A 24870-nucleotide genomic window follows, 5' to 3' on the forward strand; every position below is an offset into this window, starting at 1 on the left:
TATTCTGATATCCAGGGTTAGGCTTAAAAGATATTCTAGCTCTTTCTTCAAATCTTTAATTCCTTTCAGGACATCTAGATGCAAAATGACCAATCTTATTACATGCAAAATATTTAAAAAGTGTTTTTCCTTATACTTACTTCCTACCGATCCTTTAGGCACTCTTCTAGCTAATAGGGCTTCAAGTTGCTCAAATTCTTCATCTTGTCTCTTCATATCATCCAATTCCTTTGTATATAAAGCTCTCCAATCTTACTTGTCAGTTGATGATGCAAATGCATGAAAAGAAGGTTCAGACTTCACATCTCCAGAGGGCCTAAATTCTTCGAGCTCAAAAGCTAATAATTTTCCAACCAAGTGATCTCTATTAACAGAAGTATTAGCCATTGTTCTCAATTCATTAATTGCAATAGCCTTCATCTTGTAAGCCAATGGTAAAGCTCTCATAACTTTAGAAACAATTTCATCTTCACTCAGAGTTCCACCACAACATTGAATTCCCATCATAATCTCATTTACCCTTTCCATGATGCAGTAATCCTTTCATCTTCTTCCATTTTCAAGTTTTCATATCTCACCTAGTAACCACCAAGTTTAGCAATCTTCACAGTTGGGTCACCTTTATTAAGAGTCTCCAAGTTGTCCCATATAGCCTTTGTAGATGATTTTTCAGATAGTCTCATTATTTGTTGATCAGAAAGTGCACACAAAAGGGATTCTTTTGCTTTACAATCATTCTCAAGCTCCTTATCCAAGTTTTCCAGAGGAGGATTTCCAGATGCTACATTATGAGGTGTAACACCATTCTGTGTGATCTCCCAAATCTCCTTACCAAGACATCTTTGATGAGTCTCCATCTAAATCTTCCAAACTCTGTAATTTGTTCCATCAAGCCTAGGAATATCTCTCTGAAAGATAGCTCCAAAGGAACTAGATGAACTTGAATTGTTAGTCATCATAGGATCTTTCTCAAGCAGTTAAGCTTTTGTAGAGAGGACCATAGCTCTGATACCAATTGTTAGATTGTTCAAATAATCGGAAGACAACTGAGAGGGGGGGCAGGGGTGAATCAGTTGTCATAGATTATCAGAATATTTAGCAATTAAAACTTTAATACAGGAACCCAAAGGATCAATACCAGAATGCTTAAACCAAATACTAAAATAGCAAATAAACAAATTAAGCATAAACAACAATCAAAAAATAAATACCATCCACATGACACCAAGATTTATACGTGGAAAACCCGGTAAAGGGAAAAACCACGGTGGGAAGTCTATCCCATAGTCAAATAATACTTCTGCAGTAAGTATGTGAATTACATTTGAGGGGCCTACACTTGCAGGAAGGCCAACAGCCTAGAGCACACTGCTCATCACAAAAGGAGTCTCACTGACTACATAGAAATTCAGACTACAATTCAAAGAAATGAATGAACTTCAAAGATAGCATCTCCTATGCCTGAATACAGTTCTGGTTAAGCTCAATATCGGAGGACTAAATCCTCTTACATAAACTCGATCACCAATGACTGACCAAATCCTCTGCCTTAATGATTATTACATTATTCACTCATTACATTTCCATATCCCTTCCTTATATTCCCATATGATCTACAATGAGATCTTACATCATTTATATACAAACCCTCGACCACAAACGATAAGGTCGACCACTAGAAAATAAAAAAATTACATAATTACAAAACATGTCAGCCTTAGACCAAACAAATAATATCCAACCCATAAGTCATCCCAGAAACACATCGAGAGGTCCAATCCACATGTTACATTAAGTCGGTCCATAACCTAGATACACTGGGACCCAATTTAGGTTCATACATGCTAAAGAAATGATCCCAATCAACTAAGTCTTGAACACGATCACCATCAGCATCTTGAAACTCCACCAGAAGCCTCACCAACACCACTTATGCATATCATCAAAGCTCTATCGGTGAAACCCTCGCTGAAACCACAAACCAAGCTTTCTAGCAAATAGGATAGTATCTGATCACCAGAACAAAACCAACTGACTTGACATGAATATGAGTAGCATGAATAGTCCAATTCCATAACCCAAACATACTGGAGCATAGCAGATCATATCCAACCAAGAACCAAGCATCCTACTAGGACCAGAAGGGTGTCGATAAAGCATCCAAAATAGCTAGTGTTGACATCAATGGAAAAACATCAATGCAACACATAATCAATTCCTCCAAATGGCCAACAAGATCCACATCAAGGATAAAACACATTCAATACCAAGGAGATATTCTCAACAAAAAAACATGTGTTCCAAGCTAAGAAGTTGATCCTCATAAAGGATATAAATATTCAAGAAAGGAATAGATAGTTGTAAAGGAGATATCTTGCAACAAGTGTAAAAGGATCCTTGTGAGGGATGCATATCTATCAAAGGGGGAGGAAGGGATCTTTTCCTAAAGACATCAACCTACATAAAGAAAGATCTTCAAACAAAGATGAAAACTTCAACACTAAGAAAGGGTAAGGAGACTAAGAATACATACCTTCCCTATAGCCTAGAGAGAGGATTCTTGATGAAGGATTGAACACTTTCGACACTAAGGAGAAATCATTTATAAAAGATATATGGTTTCAATAAAGAAAGAGGTCCTAATCAAGGAAATGCATCTCCAAGAAAGAAAGAAATCCTCATGAAGGATAAACAATTCTATGCAAGAAAGGATAAACTTATTAAAGATACAAATCAATAAAGGAAAGGTGGATCTAATGAAGGATGAAAACCATTCTTGACCCCCAGTGTAGAGACAAGAATAATTAGGCTATTACATTGCTACCTAAGTGATTACACATGAATTTTTAACACCATGGATGACAATGAGCCCTTAAGAGGTAGGCTACTAGTGCCACATAGTGGGGAGCAACATAATGGGTCCAAGAATGCTAAGGAATCATAAAGGAAGTTTAATCAAGAAAAATATCAATATTAGATGTTAAAGGAACGAGAGAATTATTAAAGAGTTATGTAACACACTTCATCTATACTTTACAATAAGTAATAGTATGAGCCTACATAAGATAATAAATGCAAATGAATAAATCTAAGGAATTGCCTTTTTAAGTTTCAAAATTATTTATTATGTAAGGAAGGAAGAGAAAGTTGTCTTTTAAGAGGCTCATAAAGATTATATCCTCTCTAGATAAGATTTCAGGTGTAGGAAAAAATATTTTATTTTGTAGGGGAGGGTGGCTAGATGTTGATAAAGAGATGGGAAATAATATGCCTCCACTACTACATTGAGATGTAGGTTATAAACCTTAATTCCTTGTTACATACATCCAATACCTTGTCCACTATATCCTTGATTAGAAAGCATGTCAAAAATAACTTTGTAATTTGTGTGTGATTATAATGGTGAAGGACTTTCATCATAGACCTCATTGAAATTGGTAGTGTAAGCATATTTTGGAGCATCAAAGGGATGAATGTATGAAAAAGGATGGATCCTTGTTTGAGATGCACATATTTAGTAGCATCTTTCATGTCTAGTTGGGAGGAAAGAGATTTATTTTTCCTTAAATGGTTTTTTATGGGAGGGATTAAATTCATAGTTTAATGTTTCATTTCTACTCAATGTAATGTTAGGTGACATATTTAGAAATTTAAACTAGGAAATTATTCATTCACCATTTTTAATCTATGGATCCTTTCATTAGGGGAACAATCAATTAGGCTTATCTTTAGACCTTCAGGAGAGCTAAGCACTATTGATCTACTTTATTGATTTGATATGAAAATGCAAAAACTAGGTGAGATAATGCAAAAATGACAAAATTCAACATAAATAAACAAATATAGAAAAAAAGTAGACACAAAAGTACAGTCTAGAAATGAGATACAAAGAATAACTTGTTACTAAAATATTGAGCTAGAAATATTGGTCAAGTGAGCTCTAGGCAACCAAGACCTAGAGTTTTCTTCAACAATTGAGGCTTTGGATTTTGAATTGGGATTCTTTGTATCTCTCTCCAAAATTCAATTTATAAGTGTTAATCAAGTGATAAAGGCATTATAGACCCAGTATTTTCACTCGTTCAAAGTCTAAAATTGTGTGACTCAATCTACTCTATGCAATTCTACAACTTTTGGCTATCGAATCTATAACCTACACGCATAGAAGAGAAAAAAATATTGTGTTGTATAGGAGCTTGGCTAATTCAAACCTCGTGTTGGTGTTTCCACCTCCTTAATAGCAATGATGATGAAAAGAGAGATTACCCCTTGTAGGGTAGAAGATAAATACAAAATGAAATGCTAAATTGAAATTATATTACCTTAGGAATTGATAGTTATGGTGATGCAATTATCTTTAGATAAGTCCTTCAAGTGTTGATGCAATAACATCACATGAAAAGAAATAACGATATCAATAATGAAAAGATCCTTGCATGTAGGTTGTTACTCCATAGTGCATAATGCTTTCTCAATCATTAGGAACTCATAGAATTTAATAGGTTATATATGATGCCTTATGAATTAGAAATGATTACTATATATAGGGTTCACGAGGTATTTCCTAATTTAGGTCAACTTCCAATGATCAAGTAAAAATATCGGGGTCATCACAAATGGCAAAAATTGACACTCATTCACGTTTGATTTTGGGGCCCTTTTGAGCGAACTATGGTGTTAGGCACCCTAGTTCACCTAGAAAAGGACGAGAAAGATGGTTACAAAGCATCCAAACCTAGGAAATAGGATGGTTCACAACATTATCACATAATGATAATTGGATGTGATAGGGATAAAATTAGTCTTAAAGTTAGCTAATAAATAGCCCAAAAAGGAATGTGGAATTGTCAAAGGGATTACAATTTATGACACTACATATTCATTTGTTATCAACCATGGGCATGTCTTCTTTGACAATGTTGACACTATATGTGCAACTAAGGGGTCTCTATGTTATCCTATTGATTTCATGTAGAAAATTAACTAAAAACAACACACTAAATTGGAAATATAAAAAATGCTCAAAGTAATCCCAACTACAATTTTTATAGATCACTGATCAATTGATACAACAATGGTTGCAAGTGAATTCCTACTACGACTATATTGTAGCTTAAGACACAATTTTATTCTATCAATGCTAGCAATCAATCATATCAATCTAATTCAAATGAAATGAACGTAATAGTTAACTAACAAATTAACTAACACTCTAATTATCATTAATACTAACAAGCTATGCAATAAAGAGTTACAATACTTCAAGTAGCCCTTGCTCTAGCATTGTAACCTCTGATACCAATAGTCCATCTCACTTAGAATATCATCATAATTTAATGCTTTAATCCATTTCAAAATAGATGCATGTGGTGATAATGAATTCTCTCATTAATTGAAATAAATTTATGATAGAATCTAACAACTAAATAATTAATATATCCTTGGTAATCCCTAACTTTGACAAGATCTGGAATTTATACATGAATCCCAAGAGTGGATTACTTTGGACTCTAACAACTCTCTAACAATTATCGATACTTTATGAAAAGTGAGGAGGACTTATTCTCTCCGTAACTAGTAATAAAAACCTAACTAATAGGATTTGATGGTGTAGACACCTAAAATTGTCCAGTCTAATTAAATAAATATCTTTATTTATTTAATTACTTAGCCTAATTCTTCTCTTAATTAAATAAATATTTATTTATTTAATTAATTCATTTATCCTCTTCTAGCCTTATTTCTCATTTAAATAAATACATTTATTTATTTAAATTATCCTTTTCCTAAATTAAATAAATACTTTTATTTATTTAATTGATCCCACTTCTTCTATTAATTAAATAAATCTTTAATTATTTAATTAATTCATTATCCTTTTCTACCCATGACACACGTCATTCATCTCTTAATTCCTACACTACCTACCCTCTCATTATTTTCTTATTTCTTCTATCTACCCTCTAATCACAGCCGACCATTTATCTTTTACACCTCTCAATCTTATCCCTCCATTTCTTATAGTGTCTTCTATATAAGGAGATGCTTCCTTCATTATCAACCCTATGCACCCGACGATTATTCGACTACACTACGCCTTTGAACTTTCATATGCGATTCTATTTGCAACCACATTTCCGTTCTTTGTTGAGCTCTTGTGCACATAAAATCTGAGAGCAAATATATCAAGCAAGAACAATGGAGATAGGAAGAATGAAGATCCAAACCCTATTGGACATGTGATGGTATTATCTTTGTGATTTCATTTGATTTGCATTGTCTTAGGTAATCTTCATATGTTATGGTGGATCTTTGTTGTTGTTAGGCTAGGGTTTTGTGGTTGAATTCATTTAGTCTTTCAATATTGTTGTTATCCATTTTCACCATAAACATTTTGCCACGCCTCGTGGGACATGGATTTTAGTTAGATCTGTGTTTTTTGCAGGTTTTCCCAACCATATATAGCTATTTTGTAAAACAATTTGGAGAATAACGTTGTGCAGCTAGGGTTTTGGACACAAAATCAAGATCTTGGAGAGATTCGATCATATCTAACAAATGGCTTAGACATTTTGCACCAAATTGTTTTTGCATGTTGAAGACAGTATCAAGAGCTCTCAAAGAAAAATTCAGATCTATTGGAGCATATTTTAATTTTCTATGAATTTTCATAAAAAATTAATTTTGACAACAAATGAGTGATTTTTTGGATTTTATTACATTTTTGGAAATATCTCACAATTATACATAGGATCTATTCTTTGTGATTTTAATTTTTATGCAAAATATTTCCTAAAAAATCATATCTTTAAAAATTAGGGTTTTTCATTGTTTTGATCAGATCTCACAAACGGCTTTGAATTTTGGCATCAAATTTTTTTTGCAAGTCAAGAACATTCTCAGAGATTGGAAATAAAAAAATCCAATTTTTTGGAGCATATTGGAAATTTTTATGAATTTTTTATGTAGTTTCTTGAAAAATTAATTTTGAGAGCAAATGAGCAAATTTTTCATTATTTCTTACATTTTTGGAAATCTCTCATAATTATACATAGACTATATTTTTTGTTATTTTAAATTTGATGCAAAATCATTCCTCAAAAATTAGATCTTTGAAAATTAGGGTTTTGCATTATTTTGCTCATATCTCACAAATTGTTCGGATTTGTTGCCAGAATTTTTTTATGCAAGTTTCAAAGATTATCAGAAGTGTCCAGTAAAGAATTCGGATTTTTTGGATCAATTTTGCATTTTATATGAATTTTTTATGATTTTTCATAAAAAATTAATTTTTGGAGCAAATTAGCAAATATTTTGGATTTTCTTACATTTCTGGAAATTTCTTGAAATTTTACAGGTGGTCTTTTTTTATGATGAATCGAATCTTTGAAATGGTCAAAAAAATCACAGTGTTGAAGGCCCCTATTTCACAAAGTCTTTTGGATCTAAAATTTACCTAACTTGTGTGCTTGCAGGAGGGGTATTATTGCAAAACTACTAACAAATCTTTGTTGCAAAATTTTGGCAAGGGTTTTTGATCTTTATTGTGTGCCTTATTTTCATATATTATCAAACACTTCAATTGGTGCACTAAAATTGAACTAGTGTCTTTTGTGTCTTGGGCAATAGGCTCTTTTTGTTTAATCTTTAGAGGGCCTGTCTCCCCATGTGGTCATTAGGACTACTAGTGAGGAGAGAATGACCCAAGTGGTAGCGAAGAAAACCCACCTCTTCTGAATCACTATAAACAATTGTATTCATGGTGAAAACCATGGATAACGTGTGCTGATTAGTTCATACCGACACTATGTCTCCCCATAAACCCATTTGATCAGTTGTAGGGCATAACCCCTACCGACTAGGAGCCTTCTGTATTTACAGAGCTGAAAGTGCCGCATGTATGGCCACATGAGCGGATGCCCTTACTAGCACCTTTTTGTTTTAGAAGCCAAAATCCTTCTAGTTGTTGGGTCAGGAGGTCGGACCTCTGGAGCGACCCACACACATACGGTTCTTAGTAGAGATACAAAGTTTGCCACGGGGAGTTTTCATGGGGACTAATGCTTGTCTGACCCGAGAAGTGAGTGCCAAGGGTGGATCCACTGGGGTCAAGCATCTAAGTATCTACTTTGAATATCATAGCCTTGGGGGAAACCCCATGTGGGATCAACAACTATTGTCTTGGCCAGCCATAAGAATTGTGTTTGTCTTATTTTGAACAATCAAACATTCAAGACCAAACATTAAAACATTGTGTCTTTTGTGTCTTCAAGTGTATGCAAAACAATTTTACATTAAATAACACACTTTATTTTGAGTCATTTTGAGTCTAAAAACTTGCAAACATTGTGTCCTCTTGTCACAAAAAATAGTCAAACATTCAGATTTGGTCACAACAAATAACTTCACAAATTGAAAAAAATTATAGTACAACAAACAAGAGCAGTCAGTTTCAGAATTCTTGAGCTTCCTAAGCTATCTCTTCAGGTTTTCATCTAGCATTCAACCTGTCTTTGGGTCTCACAAAGTCCATCATTGCTTTACACCTTGCATTACATTCACTTTTGTCTAAACTTGAGTCAAAAGGTCACTTGCTTGTCCTCATCATACTTTGTCAACACATTACATACAACAACATTTTGCTAAGTGGTCCCTCATCAAGGTCTATCACCTTTGGGTCTCATTTGGTCTTACTTAGAGTCAAGGTCAACTTACCTCATCAAGAGAAACTATCATCTCTTTGGAAGCCACGCCTACTCTACTACATACATACTTGGTCTTACACTTTGGACATTGCAAGCACACTTCAGATTCATTTACATTCCATCCAACTCTTGGTCTTCCATACTCTTTTCATTTTCATCTAGTCTCACACATCTCGGTCAATACCTAGTTCATGGTTGAAACCCGTTCCCAAAAATATAGGAGAGAAACTAAAGAGGCTCAAGAATCTGCAAAAATGAGTTCTTATGAGTATGACAATGACATCTTTTTCAAATCTAATCATACTACATTACTTGACATGGATGCTTATAGAAACATTCCAAATGTTCAGAACATGGACACTATAAACAACAATGATACACACAATGACAATATGGACAATTTTTTGTAAATTCAGCAGAAGTGGAAGACACCATTATGGATCCCCGTTTCAACAGATTGGTTGAGGAAATAATGAGGAGAGATAGACAATATTTTCTACAAGTGATGGCACAAAGTGGAGCCAAGATCCCTCATGATTTTGACATGTCTCAAATAATGGAAAATCAACCTTTGCAACAACCTCACTCCAACATGGATCAAAGGAGGCCTAATAGTGGAGGTAATAGAGGACCACATCTTGTGTCTGAATCACCATCATCTTTGTTTCAAAAACCTGAGGTCCCACATACACATGGTCAAGCTTATGATACTCACCTTCGCAGACCATCATGGAAGTCTTATGTAGAAAAATATACTCAATCACATACAAATGCTAAGGATCAAACACCAAAGCAATTGGATATTCAAAGGCATGATCAAAATTTGGACACAAGGAAACCCCACGTCAAATTTGGGGACAACATAAGAGAAAAAACTCATGAAATGCCTATAGTGTATGGTATACATGGACAAAGCAGATATCCCATTCCTCAACATGACTCTATACCAAGTGGTCCATATACACAGCATCACTATAGACCTCCTCCATATGAACATGTATATGATCAATATCATCCATATATGCAACATGCTCTTCCTCCACCCAGTGGTTCAGGCATGGGGTATGGTTCAAGAAGTTGGTCTCCACCTAAGAACAATTTGGAACAACAAATCAAGGACTTACAAAAGAAAATGGAGGACATAAATACACTAAAGCCAACATACACAATGAGAGACATATGTCCTTATCCATTTGACAAGAGAATTTCAATGCCTCCTTTTCCTACACACTTTGTGACACCAAATTTTGATAAGTATATAGGAAAAGGGGATCCTAAGGCACACATAAGACAATTTTTCATAGCTTGCATTGAGGTAGCAGTGGAAGAGACGTATTTGATGAGATTATTCCCACAGAGCTCAGGTGATCATGCTATGGAATGGTTCTCCCAACTTCCACCTGGTATTAAGTCATGAGGTGACTTAGCAGAGGCATTTATCCAACATTTCTCATACAACATAGAGACAGACATATCAGTCACTACCTTGTGCAACACCAAACAAAGGGATGGAGAGTCTTTTTCATCATTTTTACAAAGATGGAGGAATCTAGCCAATAGATGCTCTTGTGAAATTCCACAAAAACAAATGATAGAGATGTTCGCCCAGAATGTCCACAGAGAAATTGGTTATGACCTAAGAAAAGCTTGTTTGTCCACCTTCAAAGATGTCATTGAAAAAGGCTTAGCAACAGAGAAGGTCCTAATTGAACAAGGAGTTATTAAGATATTCAAGGAAAACAAAGATGACTTTAAAGGAAAAGATAAGCCAAGATTTTGGAATAAAAATAAGAACACAGTCAATGATGGTGTTGTTGATGCCAATATAGTATGACCCAAAATCATTTTTTTCTAGATCAAGATCTACAAACAATCAGGTGAATACTCAAACAACTTCCAAATCATGAAGGAAGTACACTCCATTGAGAGAACCACTTGAGTTAGTTTTCAAGAAGCTAGTGGCAAACAAGATAATAACAATTCCAGATTTGCCTCCATATGAGCCAAAGGTTAAACCAAATTGGTGGAATGATGATGAGTATTGTGAATTTCATAAGAGAAAGGGTCATAAGATAGGAAATTGCCATCAGCTAAAGAACATCATACAAGATCTCATTGATAGAGGCGACATTGAGATCGAGGGACACTCATCCAATCAAGAACATGAAATGTTTAAAGAACTATTCCCAAAACATGACAAGGGAAAAGCCAAAGCCACGGATGAGCATACCAGCTATACCAAAGCATCCTATAACTATGATTCAAATGTCAATCACATTTCGATGGACAATTATGTCTCTACCATTATCATCAAGGACAAAACACCTAAGACTTCTACCCAAAGATCCAAGATTGTCCTAAAAGGAATCAGATCTTCTTCCAAACCTACCTCTAAATGTAATGTTACAACTCATCAAGGTAAATTCACTTTGCAAGGTGCTCTAGCTAAAAACACTACTTCCTCATCAACCAAGCCTAAGTATGATCTTGTAGAACAATTAGGGAAGACACCTGCGCTTATCTCAATCCTTGAGCTCTTACGTATATCCCCCGCACATAAAGCTATTCTTGACAAAATCTTGAGAGACACTTCTATCCCTACTGATCTGAATATGGACCAGTTTCAAGCCATGGTGGGATACCTTTCCATTCCACACTCCCTTACATTCACTAAAGTTGATGATGCCTCTATGAGCCAACCACATAATGCACCGTTACACATTGAAACCTTCCTACACAAACATCGAATAAAATGAGTCCTGATAGATGGAGGAGCAGGTCTAAACATTTGTACATTGAGCACTATTAAACAATTGGGATATTCTGATAAAGCTATGAATTCTACAGACAAAATTACCATCAAAGCATATGATGATGAAGAGTGTTCATCCAAAGGTACGGTCACCTTGCCTCTTAGAGTTGGGCCAATTACTAAAGATGTGGTTTGTCAAGTCCTAGACCTCAATCTCACATACAACATATTACTAGGACATCCATGGATTCATGAGATGAACGCAATCCCATCTACATATCACCAATACATTAAGTTTCCACACAATGAAGTTGAAGTGACTGTCAAAGCTGACACAAATCTATTCATATTGCAACAATATGAGACCTAGATTAGAAATAATAATACCAGTCAATCAAGAGGCTATTCTATCTTCAGCATATGTGGATCCAGAATCCTTGAAAGCTTCTACATCAAAACAAGCAGAGATCAAAGAAAAGTTCAATTTTAAAGACATGGGATGTGGTGAGTATATCTTTCATGTTGATCAACTCCCACTATCTCCTAGCACATTTTGTCGACAGGAACAATCTATAAACAATTTGCAATGCCAAGGAATTGGGTGTGAACCACCTAGTGTTGTGGCTACTAAGTCTGAATGCAAATCTCCTCTAGTGGTGCAAGCAGCTCTTGATATCAATAGTCCTAAGAATGGTTCCAACAAAGAATCTATTGAGTGTATCGCTAGCCCTCTTGAGAACTCACATAGCTTTACCATTTCATCCACTCATTCCATTTCCAGTCCGTTCCTAGACTTGGATCAACAAGAATCACAAAAGCCCTTAGTCATTAGGGATCAAGAATCAAGCTTTGAAAAGAAAAATCTAAAAGTCAAAAATAAAGAAAAGTGCTTTAGTCCAAGTAAAAATCAAAAGTTATTGGACTCTGAAAAAATCAAAGTCAAGGATAAAAATCCTACGAAAGAAAAAGAACAAGAGTTGATCTCCCCTAATATCAAAATAACTGCGGGCAAAGTTCTACAATTTCAAGTCAAAAAGAATACTTGTTGATCCTAAGTCTCCATCATGCTATCCTACTTTCACTTCTTTTCGCAATCATAAGCCTTCATTCCTCATCCACTTGTTCCATACATCCTTTCCCTTCTAGCAATATAACATGGACCTTTAATGGAGCCTCCTCAAGGGACTTTGTTATCAGGGATGCCCAAACTTCTTTAGGTGACACGCATATGGGTCTATGTAGTCCACACATTAGTAATTCTATCTTAGTTCCTTCATCAAGGAAGAAAATCACTCGAGCTACATATCATTCAGTCAAGGAACAATGCATCTACAATCATAAAGTTAAGCCTTGCACATTTGAGGTAGGCGACTTGGTTCTCTGAGAAAATCCTAAAAATCAGCAAGATAGAGAGAAGAAGGGCAAATTAGAACCAAACTGGCTTGGTCCTTACATCATCACAGCAGCATATGGATCTGGTGCATATCAGCTCTCAACCACAGAGGGTGAACCTTTGGAGGATCCTATCAACAACATGCACCTTCATAGGTTTTACACATAGCTCTTCAGAATATCCTAATTCAAAAATACAAAAAAATTAAAAAATTAAAAAATTAAAAAATACAAAAAAATACAAAAAAAATCATAAAAATAAAAAATCGTTACTTGGTGAAAACTTGACAAACAGGTGCCTTGTGACACAAAAAAAATTGAAAAAAAATAAATAAAACCATTTCGTCCAACAGTGAAAACCACTTCGGTGGCACCCTAGGCAAGTACCATGGTGAAAAATGGGTCACCAGTGCCATGCATAAAGACATTGCTCCTCCCTCCTTCAGGATTCATTTTCATCCTTCACTTTGCACACACTCACAACCTATCCATTCATAATAAACTTACCCATTCTCATCATGGCTTGTTATTGACCTACCCAAGATTGGTTAGACATTCATAATAATCCCTCCTTTTCACCCCTTTCCATCCATAATAAATCAGCTCCTATCTATGGCTAAGGCAAATCTTACGTCTAGTGATGGGTGTGGAACTGAGAGCATCACACATTTTGAGGAGTATAGTTTCTTCTACTTTTCTTAAGTCTATCTGAGCACAATCCGCAATAAAGCAACACTTGCAGCGCCAATCCGCAATAAAGTTTTGTCTTCTCCGCAATAAAGTATCAGTTTCATGGATTCAGTCAGTTTCAGATGAGACACAGCAGCAACAATGGGCTTCCACAAATCAAATTTTTCAAACAGACTCAGACAACATTATGGTTTAGTGCTATCTATCCTTTTGTGAAAGTAAACATTGTGACCACAATCAAATAAAACTTATACAAGTGACAAGAGACACTAAACTTGAGGACTACAATGGATGTTGGTGTCGAGTCTTGGTTTTCTTTTGATTTTATCTTTCTGATGACATGTCTTTTAGCTTTTCCAGGATGTCTCTGACTAGAGATTTTATCTCCAGGATGTCTTTGACTAGAAAGGCGAGGATGGGTTATCGTCACCTATTTTATTTGTTGTCTGTGGATTGTCTTTTAGTAATTCTATGACTTGTCCAAGGATATGAGGACACTGTGAGTCTAGTATGAATTGGGGCATTCTTTGTTTGCGACTATCTTATCTCCATGCAAACAGGTACAATGACTTTCTGGGTCGGACATATATCTGGATTGTCATAACCTACTTGCCATAATAAAGCTCAATGATGATAACGCACAAGAAGGTCTTTCACTTTCATATCTTCTGTCTTCCATCCCCCTTTCTTGATTGACCTCCATAGTCCTTCTTGAGTCCGTGTAGCCTACTATCACATGACTGAGTATAATGACATGCCAAAATACATTTGCATTTCATGTAGTAGCACCTGCATTACCACATATAAGCATTTCATACTTACATATAGCTATCACAATTGCATCACATCCTGCACACAACACATGTTAGCACATTTTACATTCTCATCATGTAAATAGTTATTTGCATTATCATATCCATCTGCATTTCATACATTCACATTTGCATTTGCATAACATATAAAAACATAAAAGAACAAAAATATTGCATTTCCTCATGTACATATTTGCATCCACATCATAAGCATCACATAGAAACATACATCACATAGGTACACATGCATATAGTTGCCGCAAAGATGAATCATCTCATATATATATAATCATAAGTGTCATGATAAAATGAAGTCAAAATACATATGGCTACATAACCAACCCTCGTGTCACCCTATCCGGACACAAGAACCCACTTATCACTCCTCCCAGTACCGTTGGTAGCGCCAATCCTGTCATTGTCATGGTATCCCAAGTGACATGTCATGCCCTCATCTCCAATCCCATATCCTGGAACACTCATCTCAGGGCATCCCTATCTCCGTCTTGATCATAGGGAATCAACTCCCCATCGATCGGTATCCTCAGAATCCTGTACACATCCTCCAAGGTGACTGTCATCTCACCCATCGACAAATGGAACATGCATGTCTCAGAGTGCCATCTCTCAGCCAGCACAGTCAGCAACCCCATGTTCGCCCGAAACTCAGGCACATACATAATATGTCGCAAACCCATAACCTCAATCGCGGCTCTATCCTTGACTATCAGCTCTACTCGCAAACTTTGAGTCGATGAGAATCTCTCTCGTGACTCCAGCATAGGTAGGTCCTCCTGCAGTCAAGCAAATCAACTGTGTCAATCATAGTGGCATTCCTTGTTCATCACAAAGTGTTGCCATTTATCCTAGTGGCACTCCATGTTCATCACAAAGTGTTGCTTTTAATCCTAGTGGTACTCCCTGTTCATCACAAAGTACTACATTTTTGCACTCATTATTCATCACAAAGTGCTTCTCTTTTTAGTACTCCTTGTTCATCACAAAGTACTATGTCTTGGTACTCACTGTTCATCACAAAGTTCCTCGATCTATCTTATCCTAGGGCTTCTGCTTGAGTGTATCCTCTTGAGTAGTTTCTTGATTGACAACGTATGTTCTATCACATAATTGTCAATCCTAGCCCTATTTGCTATCCTAGTCTTCCCTAGAGGACCTGCTTGAGTGTATCCTCTCAGCAGCTTATCCAAACGACAATGTGTGTTCATCACAAAACTGCCAATTCAGCCTTGAAGACATATTACCCTACCTAGCATGCATTAATGATAACATTTATTGCAAAAAAGTACAAGGAGGTTTTACGGTACTTACCGGCTCTCCTACATCTGCTGGCCTCTGAAATCGGCAAACACAATCGAATCTGTGCACCAATGCCATCATTGTTGACTGTTGCTGCTCTATTCTCTCTCTACACTCTGATCTCTTGGATGTGTGGATGACAATGAGGATGTATTCCCCTCGTGGTCTATTTTATAGACTGCCCTCGCCCTAGCCCTAGTCCTAGTGTCTCGAGTCAGTCTTCGTTATCCCGTGACTTTGTCACTATCCTATCCAGTCAATCCATTCTAGCCTTTCTTTCTTATCGAGAGATTGTTTGCGATCTTTCCAGACATTTTTATCCAATCTCTCGAGGGGGCATATCATTCCCATCTTGGGGCAACTTTGTATCAGTTCATATTATCTTCTTTGAAACAACGCAACAAGCCGCATTGTCTCAAAGAGGGGCAAAATGTAGACACCTAAAATTGTCCAATCTAATTAAATAAATATCTTTATTTATTTAATTACTTAGCCTAATTCTTATATTAATTAAATAAATCTTTATTTATTTAATTAATTCATTTATCCTCTTCTAGCCTTATTTCTCATTTAAATAAATATATTTATTTATTTAAATTATCCTTTTCCTAAATTAAATAAATACTTTTATTTATTTATTTGATCTCACTTCTTCTATTAATTAAATAAATATTTATTTATTTAATTAATTCATTATCTTTTTCTACCCATGACACATGTCATTCATCTCTTAATTCCTACACTACCTACCCTCTCATTATTTTCTTATTTCTTCTACCTACCCTCTAATCATAGCCGACCATTTATCTTTTACACCTCTCAATCTTATCCCTCCATTTCTTATAGTGTCTTCTATATAAGGAGATGCTTCCTTCATTATCAACCCTATGCACCCCGACGATTATTCGACTACACTACGCCTTTGAACTTTCATATGTGATCCTACTTGCAACTGCATTTTCGTTCTTTGTTGAGCTCTTGTGCACATAAAATCTAAGAGCAAATATATCAAGCAAGATCAATGGAGATAAGAAGAATGAAGATCCAAACCCTATTGGACATGTGATGGTATAATCTTTGTGATTTCATTTGATTTGCATTGTCTTAGGTAATCTTCATATGTTATGGTTGATCTTTGTTGTTGTTAGGCTAGGGTTTTGTGGTTGAATTCATTTAGTTTTTCAATGTTGTTGTTATCCATTTTCAGCATAAACAGATGGTATCACAATCTCCATTACATTAAGAAATGTCAAAATAGGAAACATACAAGATTAGAGTACATATCATTATGAGTCATATTCCCATTGTTTTGCAAGCTTCTTCTTATCCTTCAAATGTATTTGTTATCTATTAACAACATCAATAGAAAGTAACAATCAATTGCTTCCATTCTTTACAATTGCATCACATTCGATGCCTCCATGACTTCCAACTTATGAGCTACAAGGGATGACATGTTGTAGGTAATCTTCTTTGGTTGTGTGTTAGAAATTTAACTAATTGTTTCAAGTTAGTCTCTCAAAAAAAATTCATTCACATTACTATGATGTCTAACATCATAAAATCACACCATCCCATAAATGTTCACAAAACACATGCATTTATCATATGACATATATCATCCATTAAGCTTAGAATGTCTTTGATAAAGTTTAAACAATTGTCTTAAAAGCATATAAAAATGTCTTGTAAAGTATAAGATAAAATGGAGTCAATCCTAAAGCTCATCATAGACAAGGTTTGGTTTACTTCAAGAGATATATCATTTTTTCTCAACTTACAACCTATAACCATGGGTGTGCTCATTGATGTACAATCTTCCATTTTGAATTCTTTGATATACTTGGTTTGTTAAATGAATATATCTGTATTGAACTGTGAAAAATGTAAACCAAAGAAGAAAGATAATTCACTGAGCATGAACATTTCAAACTCCTTTTGCATATCTTCTACAAATTCTTTTCACATTTTGTCACTCTAGCTCAACAAATGATTACATTAACATAGACCATAATTATCAACAAAGTCTCACATTCAATCTTGATATAGATATTACTATTAGAAATTCCTCTTTTGAAACCTTATTGATGTAGATATGTATGTAGGCTTGAACACAAATCTCTAAGATATTTCTTTAGTTTGTAAAGTGATTTCTTCAATTTCTGCACATAATCCTATTTTTTTGATAATAGAAATCATTCTATATATTCAATGTATATCACTCTCTCTAGATTGTCATTTAGAAAAGAAAACTTGACATCAATTTGATAAACTTTTAAGTTCTTGAAAATAACAAATTCTAAGAACATTATGATAGATTCTAATATAGCAATAGGAGTAAAGGTTTCTTCAAAATCAATACCTTCAACTTGAGCATAACATTTACAAACTAACCTTTCTTTATTTATGATCACTTGACCATCTTCATTTAATTTATTTTTGAATAGCCACTTGGTAACAATCACATTTTTGCCCTTTTGTATCATAACAAATTACCATGTCTCATTCTTCTCAATTTGATTCAATTCTTCTTCCATAGCATCAATCCAATTCTTGTCTTGGTTTGATTCTAAATTTATTTAGGTTCTATCTTTAGATAGAAAGGAGAAATTTGATTGTTAAGTTATACCTACTAATCTTCTTCTGGTCTAAATTCTAACATCTGTATCCCCAAGAATTTGACTCTAAGTGATTCCTCTTAACATACTTAAATGATATCTTCATATAATTTCTTTGTGTTTCTTCTATATTTTCTTCCTCTTCTTCTTCCTTGCACCTTGATTCCTCTAATTAATCTCGAGTTTTCTCTTTTCGATGCTTTGTTTCATCCACTTTAACATTAACAATTTCAACAATATTTTACAATATCTTGTTGTAACACCTTTAAGCCTTACTCTTTGATGAATATCCATTGAAGATTCTTTCAACATATCTGGATTCAAACTTTCTAAAATCTTCATCATCTCTTCTTATATAGAACTTAATTGTAAATACCTTGAAATATTCGAATGTTGTAGGTATTCCCTTCCACAATTCAAAAGGTGTTTTGTTGTTATTGACTTTGGTTTACCCCTATTCAAAATTTAGATAGAAGAGTTAACTTCTTCTCTCCAAAACATGTTTGATAGATTTGATTCATTCAACATTTTCCAAGCCATTTTTTGATTGTCCCATTCTTCCTTTTGACAACTCCATTCTATTGTGGACTCCTTGCAGTTGAAAACTACCTTTTTATCCCATGTTGCTCATAAAAATATTCAAACTCTTTTGAGGTAAACTTACATCCTCCATTTGATCTTAAACACCTAATTTTTTAACCAATTTCATTTTCAACCATAGCTTTAAAAATTTTAAACCTTTTGAATGCCTTATTTTTCTCTTATAAGAAGGTAACCCATGTCATTATAGAAAAATCATTAACAAGCAACATAAAGTATCTTCCACCTTTGTTTTTGTGTTTTTTTATAAGTCCATATAGGTAATGTGTGGACAAGTTCCAATGGCTTTTTTGTTGAGTACTCATTTGACTTTAAACCAGCTCTTGTCTATTTTCCACGTTGACACTACTTGCAGAGAGTGTTTGAGGCCTTAGTAATCTTTGACATCTCTTATTGTTTGCTCGATACTAATCTTCACAATATTGTCAAAGTTCATATGATCAATTTTTCTATGCAATAACCAGCACTCATCTATTTGTCCCATATATCACTTTTCTCCCTTGATCTCATTAAGGATGTAAAGGTTGTTTTTTTGCCCTATATGCATTTGCAACCAGTTTTCTTGTACTTGCCTTTACTTATTTCATAAATTTTATCATTGAATTTGATAGTGTGTCATTGATCACACATTTGACTAAAACTGAGAATATTATGCTCCAAATCTTCACATATAAGGCATTTTATGTGTTTGTATTCCCTTTGTCAAGGCTAAGAATACATTTTTACAATTATTATTTTTGTATCATTATCTCCAAATTTCACAATACCTCTATCTATTTTCTTCAAAGATAGAAACTTGTTTTTATCCCCCATCATGTGGTTTAAACATACGTTGTTAATGTACCATTTTTTTCCTTCATTTAGGGCATGCAATGATATTTTCACAAGCATAGATTGATCCCTTTGTCCATCATGTTCCTTCTTCCTTTTCAAAACTTTTGTTGACTTTTCTTTTTGTTTAGCAAGGATGTCCATTTTCTTGTCATGTCTAGGAGGTTCCACAAAAAACTTCAACAAAACTATGTTAAATGACCAAAGTTGTTGCACTTGTAACATATAATATTGTAATCCAATAAAGGTAAAAATGTATTGTAGTTCCTATTTAGAAACCACCAATCATAATTTCTAATTTTGTTTCTCACATAATTATCTCTAGTATGTGCTCTACAATCTATTACCTTATGTCTAGAAAGATTACAAAAAAGCAATAACCAAGGAAATAAATTTTGAACCTTACCATGTGAGACTATCCTATAGGAAGTGATCTTTTGAAACCCTTGTTATCCTTGCTAGTTTTTTTAGGAATTTCATCTTATTTCTTCTTTCTATCCTTAGATCCTTTGAGAGAAACCTTACAAGTATTAAACTTTTTTGTATTAGTCTTCTTTGGAGGTTCAATGGCCTTAAAAATTTTAATCTACTTTGGTATTTTTCTTTCTTCATAACCAAGACTCATCTTGATGAACCTTTGACTATTAATAGTATCATCTAGGATCTCAATGCTCTTCTCAAACTTTAAGTTGTTATCTAATTAATCATTTGATTTCTCCAATTACTTCCTCAAGGAAACAATTTCATATTTAAGCTTCTTACAGTCTTCTTCCTTTGTTTCTAGCTGAGTTCTCATAACTTCTATATTTCTAGTCTCTTCCAATTGAACCTTTAGTTTGATAATAATGTTTTCTAAATCCTCAAGGCTTTGGGATAGTTCTACCTTTTAATCATAGTCCTCTTGTTCAATTTTTTGCAGCCACAACTTTTTCTTCGTATATTTCTTCTTAAGTATCTTTATCTCACTTAGGGCACAAATAAGCTATCCTTCAAGATCCACTTCTTCAATTACAACATCTTATATTTATGATTCTCTTTTTCTTTGTCCTCTCCCATAGGATTGTCTTCACCTTCCATGACATCACAGTTCATTCATATTGCCATGAAGAGAGTTTATTCCCTATCACTATCTAAGATACTTTCATCGCTCTTCTTGGATGAGCTTTTGTCCTCTCTTTGAAATAGATGTTTTTCATGTACTTGTGGAATACCTTCTTTTTTAATTTTTGTTTTTCTTGTGGTCCTTTTTGTATTGTTAATGTTGGCCCCCTTTATTTTTATTATGATCTTCTTTATCATCACTACTATCATTTTTAGGATATGGACACTTAGCAACAAAATGTCCTACCTTGCCACATTTAAAACATTTAAATGGTAACTTACCTTTGTATTTTCAATCCTTTCTTCATTTTTCTCACAAAATGAGCTTCCTCAACATCTAATTTGTTGCTTGTTTTAGATTCCTCATTCTTCAAATTCTTCTTTGAAGCTTTGAAGGTTGCTCCTCACTTGTATGGCTTCTCTTGTTTAATACTCATTTCATATGTAACAAGAATCTCATGTAATTCACCCATTATTAATGTATTTAGATCTTTCAGTTCTTCAATGACAAGAGAGTTTTTCATTAAAGCTAGAAGGGAGTGATCTTAGAGATTTTTGTACAACCACAAGTTCATCAAAATTTTCACCAAGACGTTTGACAGAGTTGACAACTTCATCTACACAAAGGAGGTAGGCTGCAACATTTTCTTAATCCTTACTTTTCAAGCTCTTGAACTATCTTTTATGAGTTTCATGCTTGGCTTTTTTAACTTTGTCATCACCTTCATAGATATTCTAAATTTTATCCCACACATTTTTTTTCAAATTGATAATGCATTACTTTGGTAAATTGATCTTTGCAGACCACACAAGATGACATTCATGGATTTTTCATTTTTTCAGTATTTTTCTTTCTAGTTGGATTTGTTGATAACCAGTCACAACAAATAACTAAATATTAAACCCCAGATCTACCAAATAAGTCTACATCCTTACACTCCATAATCCATAATTTGATCGATTAGATAATCAATTCATGGAACATGAGAAAACCTTCTTGACATGCCATATGTTCTTTAGATATTTACATTATAGTGGTTAGACTATTTCTAAAGGATATTGCTTTGATACCAATGAGAAGACACTTATATTGAGTGGTGAATCAATATAAGGAAAGTTTTACTTATTAAAACTTAACAACCATAATATCATCATTAAAAACAATAACAAGCACACAAAATCCACATAAATAAGAACACTATATTTATGTGGAATCCTTTGAGGGAAAAACCATAAAGAATAGGACTACCTAGAGCTATTGTCCAAATCCAGCCACAACTCAAATAAAATGATCATACAATATTCGTATGCACTAATCCACAGGAGACACTAATCCTCACTTACAAAATTTTCAAGCATCAACCTACAAGAGACACCAATCCCCACAACTAAGAACCAACCCAACAAAAGACACCAATCTCTTTAGATAGGGGTACCAACCTCTTTTTTCTTAAAAAATGATTAGGGTTCATTCCTTCCTCACCCAAAGTGACTGAAAAGTTGAATTAGTAAACCCTATTTGTTTATTTTTTTCACTTGGTTATTAGCCATTGAGTTGAATTGCACAGGTAGGATCAATAATTATCACAAGCCTCAACGATATTTGAATATTTTGGCCTAGAGGACAAGATACATCAATAGTCTATTGGCAACAACAATGAAGGAAAACTGAGAAGGGGGGTGAATCAATTTTCACCAGATCTACAATCTCAACCACAAATACAAAATTACTTCACATGATACAGAGATCGACCACTGACCAATATAATGATATACATGACATAACATGGACCTAATTAAAATCCCTAAACATGCAACACCATTGGAAATCACGCCAAGATCAACTGCAACATGCTACACCACTAGGAAAACTGCATAACACAAAGAGCATCGCCGATTTAGCAAAATCACCAATGTTGCGCACAACGATCAATGCGGATCACAAAAAAAAGTAGGACACAATTAGGAAACACCATAAAGCACGTTAGTGTTGGCATTTGCATGAAGATTGCATTAATGATATGTTATGTTGTCATTGATGTCAATTGAACCGGTAATGGTATTTATGATATTGTTGATATTGTTGTTATTTATATTGTCTTGTAACTGGTAGGAAGAGCTTTGTGGAAGATGTTGTAAACCGGTATGTAAGTATGTAATTTGAACCGGTAATTGGTGTATAAGGTTAAACCCTTTCTATGCAATGTAACTGGTAAACCCTACCAGCTATTTTTTGTTAAACCCTAACCGATTAAGTTTGTTGAAATGGTTATGTTGGTTTATTATCTGATGATGAGCGGTAATGATGGTGACACATGTGGTCATTGTATGAAGATAAATTTAGATTGTTTTGGCGCATTTGTTTGATTGTCTAGGGAATGAGAAAAGTGGATTACATCTAATGCAAAGCGCATGATGAGTTACAAGTCCGATGAAGCAGTGATCATGGAGCGGTTGGAATTTTCTTGAAGAATGTGTACATATTGCTATGTAAATCCAACGGTCACACTTGAACCGATTTGTTTGTAATCTCTATGAGAGAATTAGGTTTTTGTTGTGTTACCGACCTAATTGATTTATATTTAAGGTCGATGAAGTTGTTTTGTAAAAGGTGTTGGAAAGAGTTGCTAGAAATTAGTTGAGAGTGTGGTTGCCTAACCGGAGAATGGATCTGTAGTTTGTGTAAAGGAAGATTGAAGCTCAAAAGGATCTGATCAAGCAAATGTAGTGCTATTCAGATAGATCAAGAAAAACCTGCTATCTTCTAACAATTATAGCAAAATTGAAATCCCCTAACTAGGTAAGCTTTAACAAGCTTGGATACTTCTTAAATCCTCTAACAAGATGGTCCATTAGCTTTGATTCTCAAATCCTCTACCGAGGTTACTCCTAACAGGGTATTTTCTTTTTATCAAGGCATTTGTAAATCCCTTAATCGGGTGATTCTTAACAGGACTTATTGTAAAAGCTTTAATAGGCTTAGCTCCTAACAAGGTGAACTTCAGAAGAGTTTAGATAGCTATATTGTGAGTCTCATCTCACCTTGGTTTTTACCTATTTGGGTTTTCCACGTATAAACATTTATGTCATGTGGTGAATGTTTTGTGGTTATGATCTTATTTGTTGATTTGATTAACTTTTGATAAGGCATGTTAACTAGAATCATTGAGAGATGGAGTGTGTTGATATATGATTAAGCATTAGGATGTTTACAAGATTAAAGTTGTTTACTGTTAATTTGCTATAACAGTTAACCAGTTGATGTTGAGTATTCTTATGAGAAGTGATATTTCAGTGATAAGTTTACTTTGTGTGATTGAGTTTGAGTTTGGGAAATTTGTATCAGTTTTTCAGTTTACTGGGTCACACCCCCCCCTCTCAGTAATCTACCGGATACTTATTCTTTCATCATACCATCAATTGATATCAGAGCATCTCAGGTCCTCTTAAATCTAAAAGCCTAACAACTTGAGGAAAAGATCTTGTAGATCATGATGAAGAAGGAAGGTCTGAAGTTTAACAAAGATAACTATAGGATATGGAGTGACAGAATGAATATTTACATCAAGAGTCTGGTAAGTCAGTATTGGGATCAAGTAGAAACTCAGTATGTTACACCTACTAGAACTCTGACTAATGATCAGAAGAAAGAACAACAAGAAAATCATCAAGCACTGGAGGCTATTATCAGTTCCCTGTTTGATGTTTAATGCATAGATGTTCATGGTCTTGAAACTGCATATGAAGTATGGAAAAACTTGAAGAGATTTATAGCGGTGATGAACATGTTAAGATTGCTAAAAAGGAGAGTCTAAGAGGAAATTTTGATGACATGAGAATGTCTGAAGGTGAGAATATCAAGCAGTATGGTCAAAGGATAAAAGAGATAGTTGGTGAAATAAAGAGTGCAGGAGGGAAAGTGGAAGATACCAGAGTAATCAGTAAGGTACTCAGAACCCTACTACTGGTCTATGATATCCGAGTTGCAGCTATTTAGGATTTGAAGTCCATTGACAAAACTAAGGTAACTATTGACTCTATCATTGGAAAAC

The sequence above is a fragment of the Cryptomeria japonica genome, chromosome 5 (assembly GCF_030272615.1).
Source record: "Cryptomeria japonica chromosome 5, Sugi_1.0, whole genome shotgun sequence".
Taxonomy (NCBI): domain Eukaryota; kingdom Viridiplantae; phylum Streptophyta; class Pinopsida; order Cupressales; family Cupressaceae; genus Cryptomeria; species Cryptomeria japonica.